Raw genomic sequence first — 21470 nt, 5'->3', positions numbered from 1 at the left:
ATGGTGAGGGTGAATGACTGAGAGCAGCCGCGCTCGTCGGTGTTTATTCGCCAGCCGCCCACAATGTTCCCCACCGAGCCTGGTGGGGCCACTGAACTTAGCGGCCAACGAAGATTAGGGTGATCGTGACAACCCCTCAGGCCGTCTTTGGCGGTGGAGCTTGCGCCTACAAGAGTTCGACGTTACAATCGTCTATAAATTAGGCAGGAAACACTACGACGCCGGCTGCCTGTCCCGTGCTCCCGTCGACCTACCAGCACAAGACTCTGATGAAGACAGCGCGTCCTTCGGAGTCATGACGGAGAGCTACCTAGTCGCCCAGCAGCGTGCCGACCCCGACTTACGCGTCATAATCGACTACCTCGAGGGATGCAACGTCGCCTTGCCTAGGTCCTTCAAACGCAACCTACCAGCCTTCAGCTTAAAAAACTCCATACTCGTGAAGAAGAATTTTAGCCCCAGAACGAGAACGAATTATCTTCTTGTTATTCCCACAGACCTTCGCGATGAAGTTTTGGAAGCGTGCCACGACGACCCTTCTTTCGGACATTTCGGCACATAATGCAAAATCGGAAAAATCAAGGCGAAGTGCTACTGGCCCCACTTTACATCCGACGTCACCCACTACATGCGGAGCTGCCGTGACTGCCAGCGACGAAACACGCCACCAACGAGACCCGCCGGACTCTGCAGCCGATCGCCGTCCCAATGAGGCCCTTCCAACAGATTGGAATGGACCTTCTGGGCTTGTTCTCTACATTCAGATCAGAAAACAAGTGGATTGTCGGACCGATAGACTACATGACGCGCTACGCAGAGACCGCCGCTCTTCCGAGGTGGACTGCACAGGAAGTCGCAAAGTTCTTCATAAGCCAAGTTGTGCTGTGACATGGAGCCCCGGAAGTCCTCATTACAGACCGCGGAACGGCCTTCACTGCGGAGCTCATGCAAGGAATATTACACTACAGCAATTATTCTGCTACAGTAATGAGGCCACATCAAAAATCTTACCGCATAATTCCAAAATGCAGTGCAGGGTGGGGGCATAAGACGCCATTGGCTTGCACCAGGAGCAAAATGGGGAAAACAAGTTGGGAAATCTTTGTCTCCGCAATGAATCACATGCAAATCATAAGGACATGGGTGGCATTTTGGCAAGAAACATGACTGGCAGACAGATTAATCAGGACGCAAACAAGATGCACGTAAAGTAAACATGATACACGTAATCTGCAATTTATACTGGCTGAATTTTACGGCGTACAGCAGGCTTTTTATCTTGCATTGGTTGCATTACTTGACTGTATAGCATGGTATTTAGGTAGGTCTTCCCCGAGTAAATGTTGAAAGTCAGTCTTGTTACGAGTTTGGTGTTGCATTTGCAGTTCAGCGCTGGACATAAAAGATACACCAACTTGTGCGACAACAAGGATGCTATGCTCAGCTGAACGGTTTGCTAAAAATAGAACTCTCACAATTGCATTCTTTTAAACTGCTTATGCTTAAAATGCTGAAGGACTGAATGTGAGTCACAATCAATACCACCCAATCTACGCCACTGCAGGGCAAAGGCCTCTCCCATAGATCGTCAATATCCCCGGTCCTGTACTAACTGCGATCAATTTACCCCCGCAATCTTCTTGATCTCATCTGCCCATCTAACTTAATTTCTGCCGCCCCCCTGCACGCTTGCCTTCTCTAAAGATCGATTCTGTTCCCCTAATGACCAACGGTTACTTTGCCTTCGCATTACATGCCCTGCCCACGTCCATTTCTTCTTCTTAACTTCTATTAATATGTCCTTAACACGCGTTCGTTCCCTGATCCACTCCACTCGCTTCTTGTCGCCTAATGTTATACCTATCATCTTCCGTTCTATAGCGCCCTTAGTGGTTGGACGCTTCCTTTCAATTGCGTGCTGAGTATCATCGCAAAAAGTTTGTCATTCTGACGTTTCTCCGCCCAAATCGCAGATATATATACACACAGGATGTAAATAGGGAAATGACTGCCACTCGTGTTCATTACATCACTGCCGCACCTCTGGGTTTCCCGATTTGGTGAACAATCTCTCGTTCTGTTTTTTTTTTTTTACTGACTGTACAAAAGACGCCTTCTTTGCTGCGAACACAACAAATTACGAGGACACTTCTAAGCGTTTGTGCCTTAACGCACAGGTGGGAAACGAGGCTGCGCGAAAGAATATGAACAAAACATCTTCGCAGCTTGGCCACTGGGGCAAATAAGCATTGCGAAGCCAGTAGGAGCAACGGGTGTAGCTGGCAGTGCGCGCGATGATGCTTACGTCAGGTGGTGTTGCCATTCCTATCGAATGTGTCCCGTTTGTGTGTCCCGTTTGTATTTTTGCTGTCTGAATAAAACTAAGTTACAGTTAGGCAATTTGTCCTATCTAGTCTTCTACTTGTCCCCGTCTACGTGCGATGTTAATTCATTCAAGATAACGTCGCCAACAACCATTCTTGTTTTCTTGTTGAGGCACGCTTCAGAAGGGTTTGAACTTAAGCTGGTTGATACGAGAGAAGGCGGAAGCCAACGGAGTGGACGGGGTGAAAACTAGAGTGTTTTAGAATCACGTAAACAGAATCACGTTTAGAATCACGCAAACAGCGAACGCTATTTGTTTGCGTCCTGTTCACTGCGCATGCGCCGTACGTTAAGCCGCTTCTGCCTTTAGAGGACGGAAGATAAGCGGACGCTCTTTCAGCGAAACAGCGTGCGTATGCAAGGCCGCTTGCGTTTCCAGAATGGCGGAAGGTAGCACGACAAGCATCTACACTTCCGCTTTTCTGTCGACGGTAATTTGCTTCCGATGGAGCAAGTTCCTTGCTCCTATGTTTTTATATACGTCTAGTGCTTATCACATCACCATCGCGCAGCTCTGTATCATCATGAGAGCGCTGACTCTCCAAACAAAGCTTTGTAGCCAGGCAAGTGAACGAAGCTGTGTGTGACTGGGTGAGTTGTGGGCATGTTCGCGATGAGATGCGACGTTGTGCTTCTGCGGTGGACAGTGCTTCCTATGCTCTGGGTTATCTTTATCGAGCGACGTACGTCTCATCCTCGCATCGATAATGTACAGCGTGCCTGGCTAAAAGCTTTCTTGGCTTCCGCGCCAGAGTTAGGTGACCGACTTTTGGACCACGAAAACCGCGCCCGAAGTGAGTGCCGAATTTGCGACTGGCAGGAGTAGCCAACCGATCGCCGGCCTATCGCGGTTCGAAATTGCAACACATGTCGTGACGTTGTATCCGTTCGAAAGGCAACTCTGAATTGTTTTGAAGTTGAATGAAATGTATGCGTATAATCCGGGCATTCGGTTCAGGGCGTTCAGTGAGATTGCAAGAAAGATGTTCCGCGGGAGTTCAACGCTTTATTTTGTTGAAAGTACTAAGGCAAGGGAATATTCACGTCGTCCTGTGGCGAGTTGCATTCAACAGGAACGGGAATGCGTTAGTTTTGCAGATGTTTGAATAGTCGCAAATATCCAAGCACTCCGGCACTCGGCTAGCAGATAATCAGGCGAGTCATTTCGCCAAACATTCGAGGGATTGCGCCGTATGCATTAGCGTGTCGCTACGCAAACTTGATGAGGCGCTCCACTAAAACCTCCCTCATGGTGTTTAAGTAGGGGGACAAAAAAATTTAGCGTTTAGCGTGCGGAAAGGCAATAAACGCTGTACTAAAAGTCTCTAGTAAAGAAACAAAGCGCTAATGTGTATCTACTTGTCGCTCCGTTCCGTCTGTAACGCAACCGCTTTGTTTCGAAGCCACGTTTCACACAACGCCAGCTACAAAGTACAACCTATATGCCTTTTCACAGATATGCTGGCAAAGCTAACAAAGCGTGATCTTTTATTAATAATGAAGTTGATATGCACAATACTCACGAGGGGAAGGCGACGAACAATGTCGCAACGGCAAGGGTGTAAATAGCGTTGCATCGGTGACAACTGTCGTCGCGCTTTCGACTCGCTGAGCTCTTGCACACGAATTAAGTTCACAACACAATTCACAAGGCTACACACATTCTTTATTCTTTCACAGTAGTAACATTAGGCATTTTAGTAAAATTCAAGGCTCTCATGCTTTTCCACGTTTAAACTGAACGGCGCAGCACGCGTCTGACAGTTGGACTTGTTGCACGCCAAAGGTCATGACCAGTGGATTGAATTGGTTGATTTGATATGGCTTTATAACACCGTCGTTATTTTGCGGTCTCGAAAAACCATATCAAACAATGAACTTTTCAATGGTTAAAATTGTAGCGTTAGCACACATTTTGGGGGTTTTATGTTGTTTTATCTTAACAGGAGAAATTAATGCCCCACTTTGGTGTATTGCGGGCATAATGTAGCAGACAGTGGTTATGGCTCTGATACAATTAAAAGAACCCTGTTAGCCGCGAACCTCGAGCCCTAATTAGAATCAATTAAATAATTAGAACTTTTGCTGACTAACTAAAATAAATATGATTTCTCTGCTAAATTTTGCATTGCCTATTGGAGTAGTTCAACATATGCAAATCGCGCAAAATTCAAACAGAATCAAAAGCACGCAGGTTGTATGTTTGATATCTTAAAACATTACGTGTGTATAAGTTTAAATTGAAAATATAAAGCATAAAGCTAACGTCTTACTTCATAAAAAATTACTAGGAACGTCTATTTCCTATCGCAGCAGCTTATTAAGCCTCATGAATGATACCGACAGCAACACGCGGGTTTTTTTTTCAGGGAAGTGCACTCACTGCATTATCGGCTCTTTCTGTTTTTAAAATCTGGGAAACGCACGTGTATGATGCTTATGAATGTAGCATTTTTCTACTCACTATTATGGCGCAAAGCAACAAAACGTGTCAGATTTTGTCAAAACACACATGGACTCTGCTATTTTTTGCGGCAGCATAGACTTTTACCAAGCCATGTGAAATAGCTAAGCCCCATGAAAAGAGTGCATGCCATGTTGAGATAACTTTCCATAAAATGCTTACTTGAACTGTTTAAATTGATCACTCCAGTTTGTGTCGCGAAGTATTTTAATATAGAAACCAAGCTGAACGGTAGTTCACAGTTAGAAAACGTAAGCACTCACACTAAAAAATTTCAAGATGATTGATGTTTCCAACGTTGTGCTATAATTTTGATCCTCCAGAACAACGGGGAAAGTAAAGCTTAGGACTAAAATTAACTCCACCGAATCATAAATGTTCTGAAGTTACAAAATCCTAAGGTAACTGCCAACCTTGAAGGCCTGATTATTTTATTATCAGCGAACCCTTTTTCAAACAGGGTATTTCACCTGCCTTCGAGCCCGTATGTTCGGCTCGGTGTTGCTAGAATTGCTTTCAAAAATTGGCAAAGCGTATTTTTTTACAGAAACCCATCGATGGACTTTAGAAATGTCTTTTGATAATTTTTACTAAAATTTAGATCTTTTTACTGTCATGCTGTTGATTAAGCTCTTGGAAAAAGAACAATGCCAACATATTTCCGCGCGCACGCAAGCGTGCATTTCATGCATATCGCACGGCTTCATGCAGGCTTTTGTGGGCTTCCGCCACGTCAGGGACTGACAAAAAAGAAAATACTGAGTGCAGAAAAGAGAAGGGCATGTGAGCGTGAATACGTGAGGAGCACCAGGCATCATCCAGACTTGCTCGTGCGCTTACGCTACGTGAGGGGCACTGAAAAAATAAAATTACACAGTGCACGGGAATCTGCGCCTAGGGACGAGCACCCGGCGTCATGCAACTTGCCCTTCTATAACTCTCTGCCAAGCGTTTGTGACGTGATCTCTCTGTGCGTGCTGTTCTACACGCCAGTTCACGTACGTTCGCGCCGGAAGTAGGCAGGACCGAAAAGCTCGTGCTGCAGACGCCAAGTTCGCGAACCCGGTAGCTGCCATTTCGAGCACGTGCTACACGGTCCACCTTGTTTATTACGTTTAGGCCGACACAGAAAACGATCCCGGCAGACCATTCATAGAGAGCTTTCAGGAGCAAGTTAGGAAATCTATGTCAAATGCAATAGCCGGGTCTCCGACGAAGGAAGAGAGAAAGAGAGAGAAATCACTTTATTGTCCAAGCAAGTTGAGTAGGAGCGCGTGGTGGCTTCCGGCTGAAGGCTGTCGGCTGCTGTGGCGGCTCGGCCAACCAGAAGTAGCTGCGCCACTGGTTGCGAGCAGCCGAGCACGTCCAAACACTGCTCTACGCTGGAGGTTGGGTGGAATGGGTGAAGAGGACAGCCCCACATGCCGTGGCTTAGTGCGTCCAGGGAGTCACAGAGGAGACAGTTGGGCACAGGGAACTCAGAGGAGTAGGTCCTGTGGAGGAGAGATCGACGGGTGAGGGAGTTTGTCTGAAGTGTTCGGCATAGGCGCTTCTGAGCATTAGTGAGGGATGTGTGGGCAGTGGGAAAACGGCGACGGGAGAGGCGATAATGTTCCGTGGCTTCTTGATACGAAGGCAGACGACCGCGTGCCGAGCGAGCACGCTGTTAAAGAGCAGGAGCGAGCCCAGCATGGCTGTTTAGTTCTCGTGCTGCTTTGTGAGCCGCCTCGCTGCCTCCCACCCCAGTGGGGCCGGGGTTCAGACGATCTCGAGTGGTGGAGTATGGGGATTTTGGAGAATAGTGAGTGCTGTAGCCGAAACGCTACCGCGAATGAAGTTTTAAATGACCGCCTTCGAATAAGTAAATATAATGTGTGGTTACAGCGTGGTGATACGGGTCGGGGTATTGCCGCCTCTTCCGCTGTTGCGGGGTAAGATGTCCGCATGGTGAGGAAAGTGACCTGGGGAGAGCCCACCAGCTCTCCTGTTCCACTAGCATAACAGCAGCGGTACAAGCTGGGGAAACGTTTTCGTTAACTTAAGTGATTGAACAGTGTCGCCAGCGATGTGTCACGTCAAGTAATGTATTTTCGTTACCAAGGTAGAACGACTAATTAAAATGGTAGTTTCATTCAATAAAAACTCCTATGAGCATAACATTTTGTTCAGGCATATGTTTAGTTTTATTTATTTTTTATGTCATCGGCATTTATATTTCCGTAAAAGCAATGTTGGTGGATCACAAAACCTGCCCAATCCTCTCGGTACAAAACCCTTACAAACACATACAAAACACAAGGGTAACTTCAAAACAGTACGCCTACGGAGAGTTTGAAAATAAATTATAGCAGATATAGCTAAAATAAATGTAACTTCGATAGAAATGTACGAAGTAAACAACGGAAATACCACCAACATCTGAACAACGTCAGCAAAATATGTTTAAATACATTCCACAAACGAAGCAGCACCAACATCGAAACTACATCTTTAGCATAGTTGAAAGAACGTCTGACATTTGTGTACCAGCAACCTTATCTCAACATCCAAAAAGTTTCATAAAAACTATAGCACGTATTAAGTACCTCTAATAGAGATTCTGCTAGCACCCAGACGTTCGGATCTTTTTGGGACGTCGCAGAGATTTTAGTGATTTTCTGAGTGTCAACAAAGAGAGGGGCAACAAAAAAAAACATTGACTTTTACGAAAAGACAGAGCACTACGACATAGGCGTTCGGATCTTTTTGGGTCTTCGCACAGATGTTAGTGGTTTGCTGGTTGTCAATACAGACTGGCACCTGGAAAAACAGAGTTTCACGAAAAGACGGCGCAGTAACAAATGATTTATTTGGAACAAAAGAAAAACATATATACAGAAAAACACAGAATGCAACAACCAATTCCAGATGGACGGGGAAGGGAAGTCATACGGGTGAATTATACAGATAAAAAGATAGCGGCGGTCGAAGTAGGTCCACCTGCAGTTGTTAAAAGGTGTTTTAAAAACTGAATATCACACTGGGTGACACCAATCAAAGCTGTTCTCACGCATTCACCCTCACGTCCTTATAATGTTGGAAACGCCTCGAATATCTCACGTGATATTTTGTCTATAGCGGAACAAAAAGGTGGTTTTATCAAACGCGACCTCACACTTGCACCTCGCATGGTGTGCTGCGAGATATCCCACTGGGCTGACCCGTTGGCACGCATATCTATGTTCACTCAGTCTTTTGTTGATACATCGGACAGATGGTCCGATGCAAAAACCACCGCAAGACAACGGAATAATATATACAACACCCTGCGCGCAATTGACAAATGTGGGCACGTGCCGAAGCTTGCATTTTGCCTATGATGCTTCGATTTCTTTCATTAACTGAAAAGCCTTACAATGGCCACCAATCTTTAGGTGTGCAATAAAAACAACTTGTACTTTATGCTTTCTCCGACTTTTTACACCGGTGGGAAACGCCCTCGACGTATTGCAAGATGGCTGGTCGCATGTGTTCTTTCACACCTCCTACTTCTACACCTTTTCCCTTGACAACTGGGCTCCGGACTTTTTGTTTTACAGAAACTAGCAACCCGTCTTCATAACCACTTTTCTTAAACCGGTTCACTCAGGAGCTAAGGCTTTTCGTAATACGGTGGGGACAGGATTTTTTTACCTCATTCGAAAGACACGAAAACGCGATTCGACGCTGGATATGATTTGCATGGGCAGAGTCGAAAAGTAGTAAGCCCTTTTCTGTCTGGGTAAGATAGCACCAGCAAGTGTGTTTGGAACATTTTTTGAGCCTAAGAATTAAAAATTGCAAGTAGTCATTGAGAGGAAGTTCATATGTAAAGTGGAGACCACAGCGAGCGTTAAACATATACAAAATACGTTTAAAAATGTTTTGAACGTTTCTACTGGATGGTATGCACTCTAGAAATCGTCAACTTAACGAAAACACTTATGCACCAGAAATGCCTTCAAAGAATCCGCATGCAAAAAGCGTGTAAAGCGACTACACGTAGAAAAGAACACAGGACGGCGCACTCTCCTTTGCTATTTTCTACATGTAGTCGTTTTTTGTGCTTTTTCCCAAGATGTATCACCAACTCGTCAAACCTTCAATTGTGTTAAAAAATCCTGCAGCTCTCTGTCGCCACGAGCAAAGTATAGGTCAGAAAGCGCTGGCGCGATGCAAGAGCCAATTCGAAAACCATCCTTTAGCGTGAAAACGGACCCTTGATGACAAATGTACAACGCGTCTCAATACAATTTCAGAATACACGAGAAGTTCTTGGTGGAAAGGCAGGCTTCGTTTTGAAATCACACATTCCCATAAACCTCAAGGCTTTGAGCGACCACTACGAAATCATTGTCTTGCAGCTCATCCGCAACCAAATGCTCTCAACCTCCTCGCTATGGTGCTGCACCAGTGGCAACTGTGCTCCAGAAGGCTGTAAAACGCTTGCGTTACAGAGCTGGTTGAAATCGTAACTGGCTGCAAGAGATTTGCAATGGGTTCAGGCTTGACTTTTATGTAAACCGTCGATTGCCTCCCCGACAGTAGACTGCTTGTGATGCTGCAGTCCGACAAAGCCGGAAAATTTGCTGTTCTTGAAAAATGGCAGTATCAAGAGAAGGCAGAAGCATCTATCACGAATACCTTCCAGCGAGAGGAAATCGTTAAGGAAAATCACCTGAAAAAGAGGAGAACGCCCGTCGAAAAGATGTGCGACAAGTTGTATCTTGACCATCTGGCCAAAGCAATCAAGAGAAGCACCCAGGTCAGTCTCCACACCTTCGCCAAGACTCACAAAGAGAGTAAACCTTTATGACAATAGTAGAAACCAGAGGTACTTGGCAGAGGATTGTGGCCACTTTCCTTCAGAGGCACATAAAAATGTTGCAAATTGATGATGCCTTTTTGATAACAAGCTCTGGTAAAGTTGCGTACCTATAAGAATGCTCCGGTATGAACTTGTTCTTTGTTGACGTGCAACACCTATTGTACAGCGTGCCACAAGACCAGGTTTTGTTAGCGGTGGAGCAAAGCATTGATGTTTATGGGAGTGTGCGATTCCAAAACGCCGTCAGCCTTTCCTCTACAAACTTCTGGTGTAAACTAAAATTGTATTTAGTCTCCTTCTACATTTGTCACCAAGGGTCTGTTTTCTTGCAAACGTATGCGGTGTCAATGGGCCCTTGTATAGCGCCAGTGCTCTGTGACCTACACCTTGCGCGTGGCGACAAAGAGCTGCCGGATTCTTTGAAGGCATTCCAGGTGTATGAGTGTTTTGGTTATGTTGAGGATTTTCTAGTTTGCATATCTTTCAGTAGCAACGTTCATGACGTTTCAATAGGTATTTTAAGATGTTTAAGGCTGGCCACTCTGGTCTTTAGTTTACATATCAAGTTCCTGTCAGTGACTGCTTGCAATTTTCAGTTCTTAGTCTCAAAGAATAGACTGAACACACTTGCTGGTCCTATCTAACCTGGACAGAAAAGGGCTTACTGCATTTCAACTGTGCCCATGCAAAGGTAATCAAGTGTGGAATCGCGTTTTGGTTTTTCGAACGCGGTCAAAAAATCCTGCCCCCACCGTATCACGGGAAGCCTTCGCTTCCAATTCAACTAGCTAAAAAAAGTGGTTATCGAGAGGCGTTGCTAGTTTCGGTTGCAGAAAGGGTCCTGATAACCGATGTCAAAGGAAAAGGTGTAGAAGGCTTGCGACCTGCCGTCTTGCAATACGCCCACTGCGTTTCCCACAGGTTAGAAAAGTCGGGGGAAAGCACAAAGTACAAGCTATTTTCAATGCACCTTCAAAGCTCGGTTTTTGTAAGGTTTTGCAGTTACGAAAAAAACAGAGAGAGATGCTCCCTTTGACGCTCTCAATGTTGATGTTGCCTTTGAAGCAATTCACTAAATGCGCCCAGGGTGTTGTAAATAAGAGTAGTTAGCCTAGCGGTCATTTTAAAATTGGACAATCAGGCACATGTATCAAAGAAAGACTGCGGGGACATAGATATACCTGCCAACAGCTCCGAACAATGAAAAATCTCGCGGCGCACCGTGCGAGGTGCAAGTGTGAGGTCGTGTTTGACAAAACCACCATTTTGTTCTGCGCTTAGGACGAAATGTCTCGTGAGATATAGGAAGCGTTTTCAGTGATATCAGGGCGGGAGGGTGAATGGGTGAGCATCCCTTCGGTTGCACTCACCCAGCGTGAGATTCAGTTTTAGAACGCTCTTATTAACGACTGCACGTTGAACGGCTTTGACCACCCCTATCTATATATCTGTATATTTCACCCATCTGACTTCCCTTCCCCATCTCTTGAATTTTTTGGTGCATGCTGTGTAGTTTTAGGTATATCTTGTTGTACTATTCCGACTAATTCAGTTGTTATTGCGCCGCCTTCTGGTGAAAGTCTACATTTTGTTTCGCGCCCGTCTTTGTGTTCACAGCAAGCGCAACTTACCTTCGAAAGCATATTCTCGGTGGTGTATTGTCACACGTAGCATTCGACAAACGCAACAGCGATGTCCAAGGATACCTACAGCGGGCTGAGGAGGTCCACCAGCTTCTTGAAGTTCGTACTCCGGACCAACAGCTAGAGAATGCCGGACGGTATAACCGCTGATGCCAAGAGACGCAGTTTTATCTATTTGATGTTTTGGGGGTTTCAACGGGTACGTGACTACGAGGGCTCGCGGAGAAGCTCCAGCGACCGTATTTGCAACTTTACTTATATGAGCTACAGATACCAAGATAGCAATGAAATTTTATTCTTCATTGACTCCGGCACAATATGGTAAAGCAATCAACCCGACGGCGTAGACGCTATTCGCCTGAAACCCTACAATGCAAGATGACGGAGTTTTACATGTTCGAACTACCGCTATATTTTAAGCCGCTGTTAGATGCACTCTTAGACGCAGAGTATTTCCCATTATGCTACTCTGGTTTTTTTTTGTGTTTTGGTTCCACAGTCTGGTTGCGCCCGTATATGCTCATTTAGAAGTGAAGTGCGTGCTTCTCACTTTTTCATTTGTATACAGCGCAAACAACCTATTTTCATAAGGAGAGTGTTGTCGGTCGTAACAAGAGGGGCATTTTCATCTTTATTAGCACACATTCATGATCTGATTCGATGGTTTTGAAGCGTTAATGCCGAAATTTAAAGCATCGCATTGCAACCACCACCACATTTGTTTTGTTCTGGCTTATCAATGCACGTGACGCTACCGACGTTTTCTGCTAAGTTTGTGCTTTCTTCACTAAAATTCAGAATCACAACATTTCTCCACAAAACATTATTTGTCGGGCACCCGCGTAGATCTTTGTTTCGTTATTATCCAAAGGGCGAGGGATTTCATAAGAAACACGGCGGCAGCACAACATCATATTCGCAAAGCAGAAGTACATTTTTAAAGCGAAAGAATACGATGTCTTTTCCATGGCGCTCCACGTGCATTGTACAGTTGAACGAGTAGAAAAAAAAATGACTTTATTTTCACCAGTCGTTACAATGCCTGCTAACAGGGCAGGAGCTAAAGGCATTGAGTGCCGGACGAGGGCTTTCAAGTGCTCGTGAAAGTAATGGTAGAGACATTGCAACCCCTCTGAAGATCAACATCTAACTCTTCGGAGTGAGTGGACTCTGGAAAATACCAGATACAAACTTTATCTAATGATGACCTAAGATTACACTGGCCCGCGTGACAACGTTTTTATTCTGTTTAAGATAAGTAAAGTCTCGGCGTTGGCACCGCAAAAACTGCCCGCATTCTTAAAATACCCAGTACTCAATAAATATGGCTACCAAACGAATAGTCTGCTGAGGAAGAGTATACCAAACCGCCGAGTACGCAAAAAGACTACATCACACAGTTTCCTGCATAGGCACAAAAAAGGTTTGTCCCGGTTAAGGTATTGCCATTCATTGTGCTTCATAATATTTTACAACACATTATAAATATAAATCTGGTGAACGATACCTGATCTTAAAGGTAATGCTGTCTTATACCGCGTAAATTGCACGAACGGCCCGTTGTCTTGCGAACGCCGTCCCGTGCCGGACAGCGCTGATACGGGAAGCAACTGAGTAAGTTTGTTTTCAAAGCAAAGGGCATTTTTGTGTGTAGTTGTCGCAATCTATAAGTACAAAAATCCTTGAAATGACTTTGTACAAAGTTGCATGTTGTTTGACCAAACAATTGGTGTGGCGTAAGGCTGCACGCTTTTATTTTCTACGTTTGACTGTTCTTTGTTATGTTTTTTTATGTATTTTGAATTAGAAAAAACTCACGTATTCTACAAATAAATCTCTTCAAGCTCCACTTGTTCATATTGTTAGGTTTTTTCGCTGGTATGGTTTTATTTTCCGATTTATTTGCCTATTCTCTCTAGTTATGACCGCAAAGCGGAATTGGAGATGTAGCCTCGTGTCGTATCTGCATCCGCATCATTGATAACTTCTGTTTGTACGCACACAAATGCCGCCGCCGTATCACTCCAAGTAAAAACAAATGCCCGTTTGGTGTCTTCTGAACCTCGTTCCGGTTTTCGCGTTGTTCGCCCTGCACCCCTATTTCACATTTTTCCTCGTACCCCTGGGCTGCCTGACGGCGTGAACGCAGCCTTCGCTAGTATTTTTCATAACCGTTATTTTCTACTAGTGATATTTTGAGTAATTTCATAATTTAGGTTCCTGCAATCAGTGTGTGTTTTCTCCGCTGGACGATGGCGATATTATTTTATTAAAACAGGAGGCGTTGAGTTTACCTGGCCGGCATCATCCAAAGGAGGTATTGGAGGCGCAGCGCAATAACCGACCACATACCAGATACTACAACGTAGACCGCTATAATGTTGTGGCTTCAGTAACACAAAACACCTTCAGCACTATTTATTTTAGCATTTATTTATTCTTTCTGTAACCCTCAAAGCCGAAGAGCAATAGCAAGGAAAATGGGTACGTCTGCTACTACAGTTACAGTTGTAGTTAATGATAATGCTGATATTGCTACCTAAAACTTACGGTATTGGGTACCCTAAATATCTAGAAATAACGGCTTGTTGCACATGCTCTTGTGAAAGTGAAACAGGTGAAAACATTTTCTGCTCTGAAAAGCGTACAGACGTAGTTGTTTTATAAGTGACGCTCGCGCAGTAGTGGTAATTAAAAACATTGAAGATCCATGCACAATTTTGTATCCTGTTGTATATGTATATCACCGATTCGTGACTACGGTTTGAGACATATTCTACACAGCCTAGTTTTTTACGTACCGGCAGTTTCTTAAGAAAAAGATTCGGTAAACATGCGCCCGAGTAAAACTTTTTCAAGGGTAAACTACTCTCAAAAAACGTACGTTCAATCTGTTCAATACCCGCCTTCTGTGGCGAAGTAGAGGTTACTTGACTGCCAAGACACGTATAAGAGTTTCCTGCTCCTGATGAGCACTATAAATTATAATGCATTTGAGTTGTTTCTGTGACCACAGACATGCAAATATGTACATTTGCAAATATTTACCTCATATTGTAAACGTCACGCCATTCCTAAACCATATAAACATCAGTCTGTACTTCCTGTACGCCATACGTAATTTCACTCGAAGATAAAGGAGTCACCCGCATAAAAATGAATAAAGAAATATTGTTTCGAGGTAATGTTTGTAAGAAATTATGTTTGTACACAGTCTTTGCCATCTTTGTGTGCGGCACCGTAGCGCTCTGTTTTCTTTCCCATTTTCAAACGTCTCTTTTTATTCTTTAACCGCAATCCCGCGTTTTTTTTTCGTTGTCCTTCTGCATGACGAGTCATTAGTGTTAAAAGTTAACTGGAACTCCAAACGCTTCAGCCATCTTTGTGTACGGCACCGTTGCGCTGTGTTTTCTGTCCCATTTTCAAACGTCTCTTTTTATTCTTTAACCGCACTCCCGCTTTTTTTTCCGTTGTGCCTCTGCATGACGAGTCATTAGTGTTAAAAGTTAACCGGAACTCTAAACGCTTCAACCAACCTATTTATGTTTCTAGTTTTAAAGCGCCTAATAAGGTAAAAAATGTCTACATGGTACAGGGAGAAAAAAATCACACTAGACATACACCCCTTCGCTAACGTGAGCCGAAATTGAACCCGTAACTTCTACATCACCCGTGGGGTTCTCTTCCAACTCCCCGCACGGGGCACCTTGAGTATTCATGGTGACGGTGTTGGCGACACCGCGGACTCCGAGCCCCCAACATAAACTGTAACCTACCGTGGTGATGTGTTTAAAGGTGAAGGGTAGAAGCCTCAAACGGTGGCCGTCGGAGCCCAGGTCAAGCTCCGGCGGATGGGCTTCCTGTCTGTTTACCAGGCAGGGAGCTCCGGGACCTCTCAAGCTATTAGGGTAAGGTTTGAGAAGAAAGTACTGCCATCCCCTACTTTTTCCAATGCCACATGGATAAATCGAAACCCCCCCCCCCCAAACACGATCGGTCCCTGAAAAGGGGCCGCACCGATGTTACTTACCCACCCCTTCCAACTTTCACTCTCCCGAAACCTGATATTATCCCCGATTCTTGATTATCGAATCCCTTGAAAAAGACAAGCCAGTTGCCTCCATGTCCGTGTTTCTGCTTACAAAATTCATAGAAGGAATAATCGGTAAACGCTACAAAGCCAAAAAGCAAAGAACTGGAGAGTTGCTGGTAGAAGTCACCACCCAGCAACAGGCCACAAATCTCCTGAGCCAGACCCGTATTGCCGATCTTGGCATCAAGGTCACGCCCCACCGCAGCCTCAACAGCTCGCAGGGCGTGATCTCGGAGTCAGATCCGTCAAACGAGACGGAAGCCGATCTTCTAGAAGGCCTGAGAAATCTGGGTGTGACGGCAGTCAGGCGAATATCCATAAGGCGAGATAATAAGGAAATATCTACCAGGCACATCATTCTCACATACGACCGTTCAACACTTCCCGACCATATCAATGCAGGATTCATCCGGTGCTCTGTCCGAGCGTACATCCCGAATCCGGGGTGCTGTTACAAGTGCCAGCGGTTCGGGCATGGTACCAACTCGTGTCGGGGCCAACTAACCTGCGCCAAGTGCGCGCAACAAGGTCATCAGTCTGATAATTGTCCCTCTAATCAATTGCTGTGTGTGAATTGCCAAGGACCTCACGGCGCGTATTCGCGAGCCTGCGAGACGTTCAAAATTGAAAAGAAAATCATCAGCGCCAAAGTCACGGAAAACATCACCTTCCCGGAGGCGCGAAAGAGGTTCGCCTCTTTTCCCCTGGGGAGGTACGCCGCCGCAGCTCGCCGGGGGGTGGAGCGGCGTCTGGTTTCGACGGGGACCCAGTACCGCGAGTCGGACTTGGTCTCACCCCCCCCCCCCCAGGGTTGCCCCATGCTGCCAAACCAGCCTCTGCACCGGTTGCTCACCCAGCAGCGGCTGTGGTGGCAACAACGTCTGTTGGGGATGCCGCTGCATCCACTGCTACCTCTCCACCGGCCCAAAGCACACGCAAGGGCACGGAGATGGAGACGGAGGCGGTCGCAGCGACCCCCTCCCCCACCTCACTGCCGGTGCCATCTGTGGTGCTCCCCACGCCTTCGGCACTGGCAGCGCAGGCAAAGAACACCCGAAAGGGTACAACGTCAAGGGGGCCCAGTCCGCTGGGCACCCCCTTGCCTTCAGATGATGACATGGACGTCGAGCCCTTCAGGCTTCCATCGCAGCGGAAGGAACGGGCTGCGACGTCCAGGTCAGTAGAGAAGGCCAGAAAACCCCTTCCAAGAGTCCAAGCCCCGAAAGACCCTACATAAATAGTCACACTCCAGTGGCTCTGAACACATAATAATGGGAAGAGAAAATATTCTTCAATGGAACTGCAGAGGCCTTCTGAATAATCTTGACGACATGTATGAGATTCTGCATGCCAATCAGCCAAGTGTAATGTGTGTTCAGGAAACACACGTGAATTCCAAGAACACAAATTTTTTGAATAGTTACTTGATATACAGAAAGGACAGGGATGGCTGCACGCACTCTTCTGGGGGTGTGGCCATAATTGCCCAGAAATCTTCAGCGTGCCACCCTGTCACTCTGAACACTGTCGTTGAGGCTGTGGCAATTCGAACAATAATATTTATTAGATTGATTACTGTTTGCTCCATATACATTCCTCCTGATGTTTCACTTTTAAGCTCTGACTTCGAGGCGCTGGTCGACCAGCTGCCCGAACCATGCATCCTAACAGGCGACCTTAATGCTCACAACACTCTTTGGGGCTATTCTCGCACGGATGTCCGAGGTCGCGTTATAGAGAAATTCCTTACATCTTCAGGAGCATGCCTTTTCAACAATAAACAGCCTACATACCATCACATAGGACACAACACATACTCATGTCTTGACTTGGCGATTGGCTCCGCAGTTCTCTTTCCTCTTCTCGAGTGGGTGTGGGCACTGACCCATACGGTAGTGACCACTTCCCCACCTCACTCACATACATAGGTAACGGCACATGCAGTCCATCTTCCCTTAATAGGTTCAATGAAGCACGAGCTAACTGGAATACATTTACAGAGACATTCAAACTACACCACACATCCATAGGACACCTACACATCGAGGAAGCTACCCAACTCCTCACGGCGCACATCCTCGACGCCGCCGAAAAGTCCATTCCCCACGCCTCTGGTGCCCCGCGCAACCAGCGGAGGCCGTGGTAGAATGAGGACTGCAGGCGGGCGCGAGAAGCCCAGAACAAGGCGTGGGGTATCCTGCGCCGGTACCCCACGTCGGGAAACCTTTTATTGTTCAAAAGGGCTAAGGCGATGGGAAAACGTGTGCGCCGTGAGGCAAAACGAGAGAGTTGGCGCTCATTCGTAACATCCATAAACTCTTACACTGACTCTCGCAAAGTCTGGACACGAATACGCAAACTAAAACGACAACAGACACACAGCCTGCCCCTGGTTAGTACAACAGGGGACAAACTGGAAGACCAGGCTAACAAACTCGCACAACACTTCCAACACGTGTCCAGTTCAGCACACTACACAAGCACTTTCATGAAACACAAACAATTGGCTGAAAAGAAGTCTTTACGTGATAATGATAAGTCAACCTCCTCTTATAACTCGGAGTTTTAACTTCATGAGCTGAGGACCACTCTTAGCACTTGTAAACCCTCAGCTCCAGGCCCAGACAATATCACATATACAATGATACAGCACCTACACTCAGACACTCTTCTAACACTCCTCCACCTATATAACAAGATTTGGCTTTCGGGGCACATTCCTCGCTCTTGGAGGGAGGCCATAGTAGTGGCGTTCCTAAAAGAAGGGAAGGACTCTTCCTTTCCTTCCAGTTACCGGCCCATTGCTTTGACAGGCTGCCTGTGCAAGCTCCTCGAGAAGATGATAAACCGCAGGCTCGTGTACTTTCTTGAGTACAATGGTCTTCTCGAGAGCGCCAAGGCAGGCTTCCGGGCAGGGCGATCCACTAACGATCAATTAGTTGCACTCGAATCTTACATTAAGGATGCCTTTATACACAGACAGTGCTGCATGACCGTATTTTTTGATATCGAGAAAGCTTATGATACGGCATGGCGTTATGGCATTCTTGCAGACCTAAAATCCTATGGTGTGACAGGCAACATGCTGAATACTCTTTCAAGTTACCTGTCTGAACGAACATTTCGTGTCAGGGTCGGTTCGGCACTTTCAAACGTTCACGTGCAGAAAAATGGCGTGCCTCAAGGTGGCGTATTGAGCTGCACCTTGTTTATAGTTAAGATGAACTCTCTCCGAAAGGCACTGCCGCCAACCATATCCTGCTTGATGTATGTAGATGACGTTCAAATATCTTTCAAATCATGTAACATATTCATTTGTGAACGTCAGGTCCAGCTTGGGGTAAATAAACTTTCTCGCTGGGCAGATGAAAATGGATTTAAACTTAATCCTTCTAAAAGTACCTGCGTTGTATTCTCAAAAAGGCGGTCATCCTGTCCGATCCCGACGTAAAACTCTTTGGTGACTCGATTCCAGTAAAAAGAAAGCACAAGTTTTTGGGTGTGGTGTTTGACAAGAAACTTAAATTCATACCCCACATAAAACGACTCAAACAAAAATGCCTAAAAACAATGAATATTCTAAACGTCCTGTCTCACCAATCGTACGGTGCAGACAAACAGCTCCTGCTTCGAATTTATGCCGCGTTGGTGGGGTCACGGTTGGACTACGGAAGCGTTGTGTATGGGTCAGCCACAAAAACAGCACTTAAAATGCTCGACCCAGTGCTTCACTTGGAGCTTCGCCTGTCTTGTGGGGCATTCCGTACCAGTCCTGTCCGCAGTCTTTATGCAGAGTGCGACAAATGGTGCTTAGCGTACCAGCGAACTTATGTTGACCTCCTATATGCCTCGAAAATCTCATCAATGAATAACCATCTCTTTAAACTGGTTTTTACTGATACGTCCACAACTAAACTCTTTTTAAACCACCCATCAATTTCCGTTCCCTCCTCGCAGAGAGTGAGAGACGAGGTGACTATTCATGAGGTCTTCTTCTTAGACACATTCAAATCATCTCACACTAATCTTGTAGCACCATGGTATCTTCGTCCTGTAGCATGTGACTTGTCTTTCGTACAATACAATAAGAACAGGACACCAAGAAGTGGGATTTTGCAGCATTTTATGCATCTGCAGAATAAATACAGGGCTGCAGAGTTCTTCAGTGATGCATCTAAAACGCTCACTGCAGTGTCTTGTGCTGCGCATGGTCCCAATTTCGAAGCATGTAGAACCATGAATGTTAAACAAGTATTTTTACGGCAAAAGCATATGGCATATTTCTGGTTGTAAGTCACATAATTGAACATCATATTCCTACATCCGTCATTTATACAGATTTGCTGAGCGTCGTCCGCGCATTATCATCCGGAAAGTCATCAAAAAACCAAGTCATTATTCTTGTCTTCAAAACAATTATGGTAGCTTATTCCTCAAACCTTGGGGTGACTGTGTGTTTGGTGCCAGGCCACTCTGGCATTGGCGGTAATGAAGTGGCAGATAAAATGGCCGCCAATGCTGCACTCCGAAACACAGTAGACATGGCAACACTACCTTACACAGACCTCAAGCCACACATTAGACAACAACTCCGTAAAACTTGGCAAGCAGACTGGAGCGAACAGACAGACAACAAACTACACGTAATAAAACCACACTTGAGATAATACACTACTGACTCACACAACAGGCACATTGAAGTTGCCTTAGCTAGGTTACGGATAGGCCATACGCATGTAACGCACTCGCAGCTGCTCACGGGATCCCCAAGACCCCTGCGTAGCAGGTGTGGGGAGGGCCTATCCGTAGTCCACATACTCATACAATGCAAGGCACTTGACACAACATGACACAAACACTTCAGAGAACTCTACAGACAACATATACCCCTACACCCATCGTTTTTTCTGGGTGACGACGCCATGGTTTCTGTGAACCGCGTGTTTAAGTATTTGTCAGATGTTAAGTTTTTAAACCTCATCTCCTATCATGCATAATCAAATCTGGCCCTATACACCAGCCATCACCATCATCTTTATTGATCTTACTATGTCCAGTTTACACGTTTTATACCTACCTTTTGTGGGAATCACTTCTTTTCATTCAATAACTTCTCTGGCGCTCTTTTCCCTCGTCGGCCTTGCGCCAATAAACACCAACCATCATTATCATCATTCTCTTCCAACTGAGCTATTCCCGCACCACTTCTATTGGACTTCGTCTAGGTTTGTACTTTAGACAGGCCAAAGCCCAGGCAAACAGTGGTGCACGGAAGGCGCGCAAGATCTTTTCGCGATATGCGGGGCAAATCTTTTTCAGTGGTAGTCAAGTTAAACAGGCTCAGATGGGGGGTAAGCCAATCAATGGCATTTCCGGGCGACTTCAACTAGAACCTTCGTATTGTATTTGCCGAAAAAAAATTATAGGACGAGGGATTCAATAAGAACAGGCATCAGTGTACCGCCGTTATTGCCTGTGCCACTCAACTACTTGCAATATCGCCCAATAAGGGACTTGCCATTTCAATATTTAACCGGGATAAATACATCGAAGTTGAGAAAATTGCAGGCAAGAATAATATCACACGCGAGACATGAGTTTAGGTGAATGCTTTGGTAGGTGAGCCCCATCGGGCACATTGTGCGTGTTAATATCATTGTTTATTTGTGTGGTTCAGGTGCTCGTAAACGGCGTCGTCTGCATTGCCGAGTTCTTCGGCGTCTTCGCGGCAGGGGCTGGTTGCAAAGTATCCTCAGCATTCTATATTTCTGCCAGCTCTCCCTCGTTGACTGGACGCACTGATGGCGGGAACGTGTAATCATCTAGGATAGGATTGGCATTTATTCATAACACATACATACAGTCTGCACACATACATACAGTCTGCACTTATTCATAACACATACATACAATTATACGACCTTTTATACGCCTGCCATGCTTGTGGATGAGCACATAAACTCACTATAAATCACCTTGTATGGAACTGCATAGGTCTCGTTGTGCCACACTTGGCACATCGACCTGTCTGGGTCCTCC

Source organism: Haemaphysalis longicornis, unplaced genomic scaffold (assembly GCF_048455015.1).
Source record: "Haemaphysalis longicornis isolate Haplotype H1 unplaced genomic scaffold, Haemaphysalis longicornis Haplotype H1 scaffold_11, whole genome shotgun sequence".
In the NCBI taxonomy this organism is placed as follows: domain Eukaryota; kingdom Metazoa; phylum Arthropoda; class Arachnida; order Ixodida; family Ixodidae; genus Haemaphysalis; species Haemaphysalis longicornis.
Note: the sequence above shows the minus strand (reverse complement) of the source record.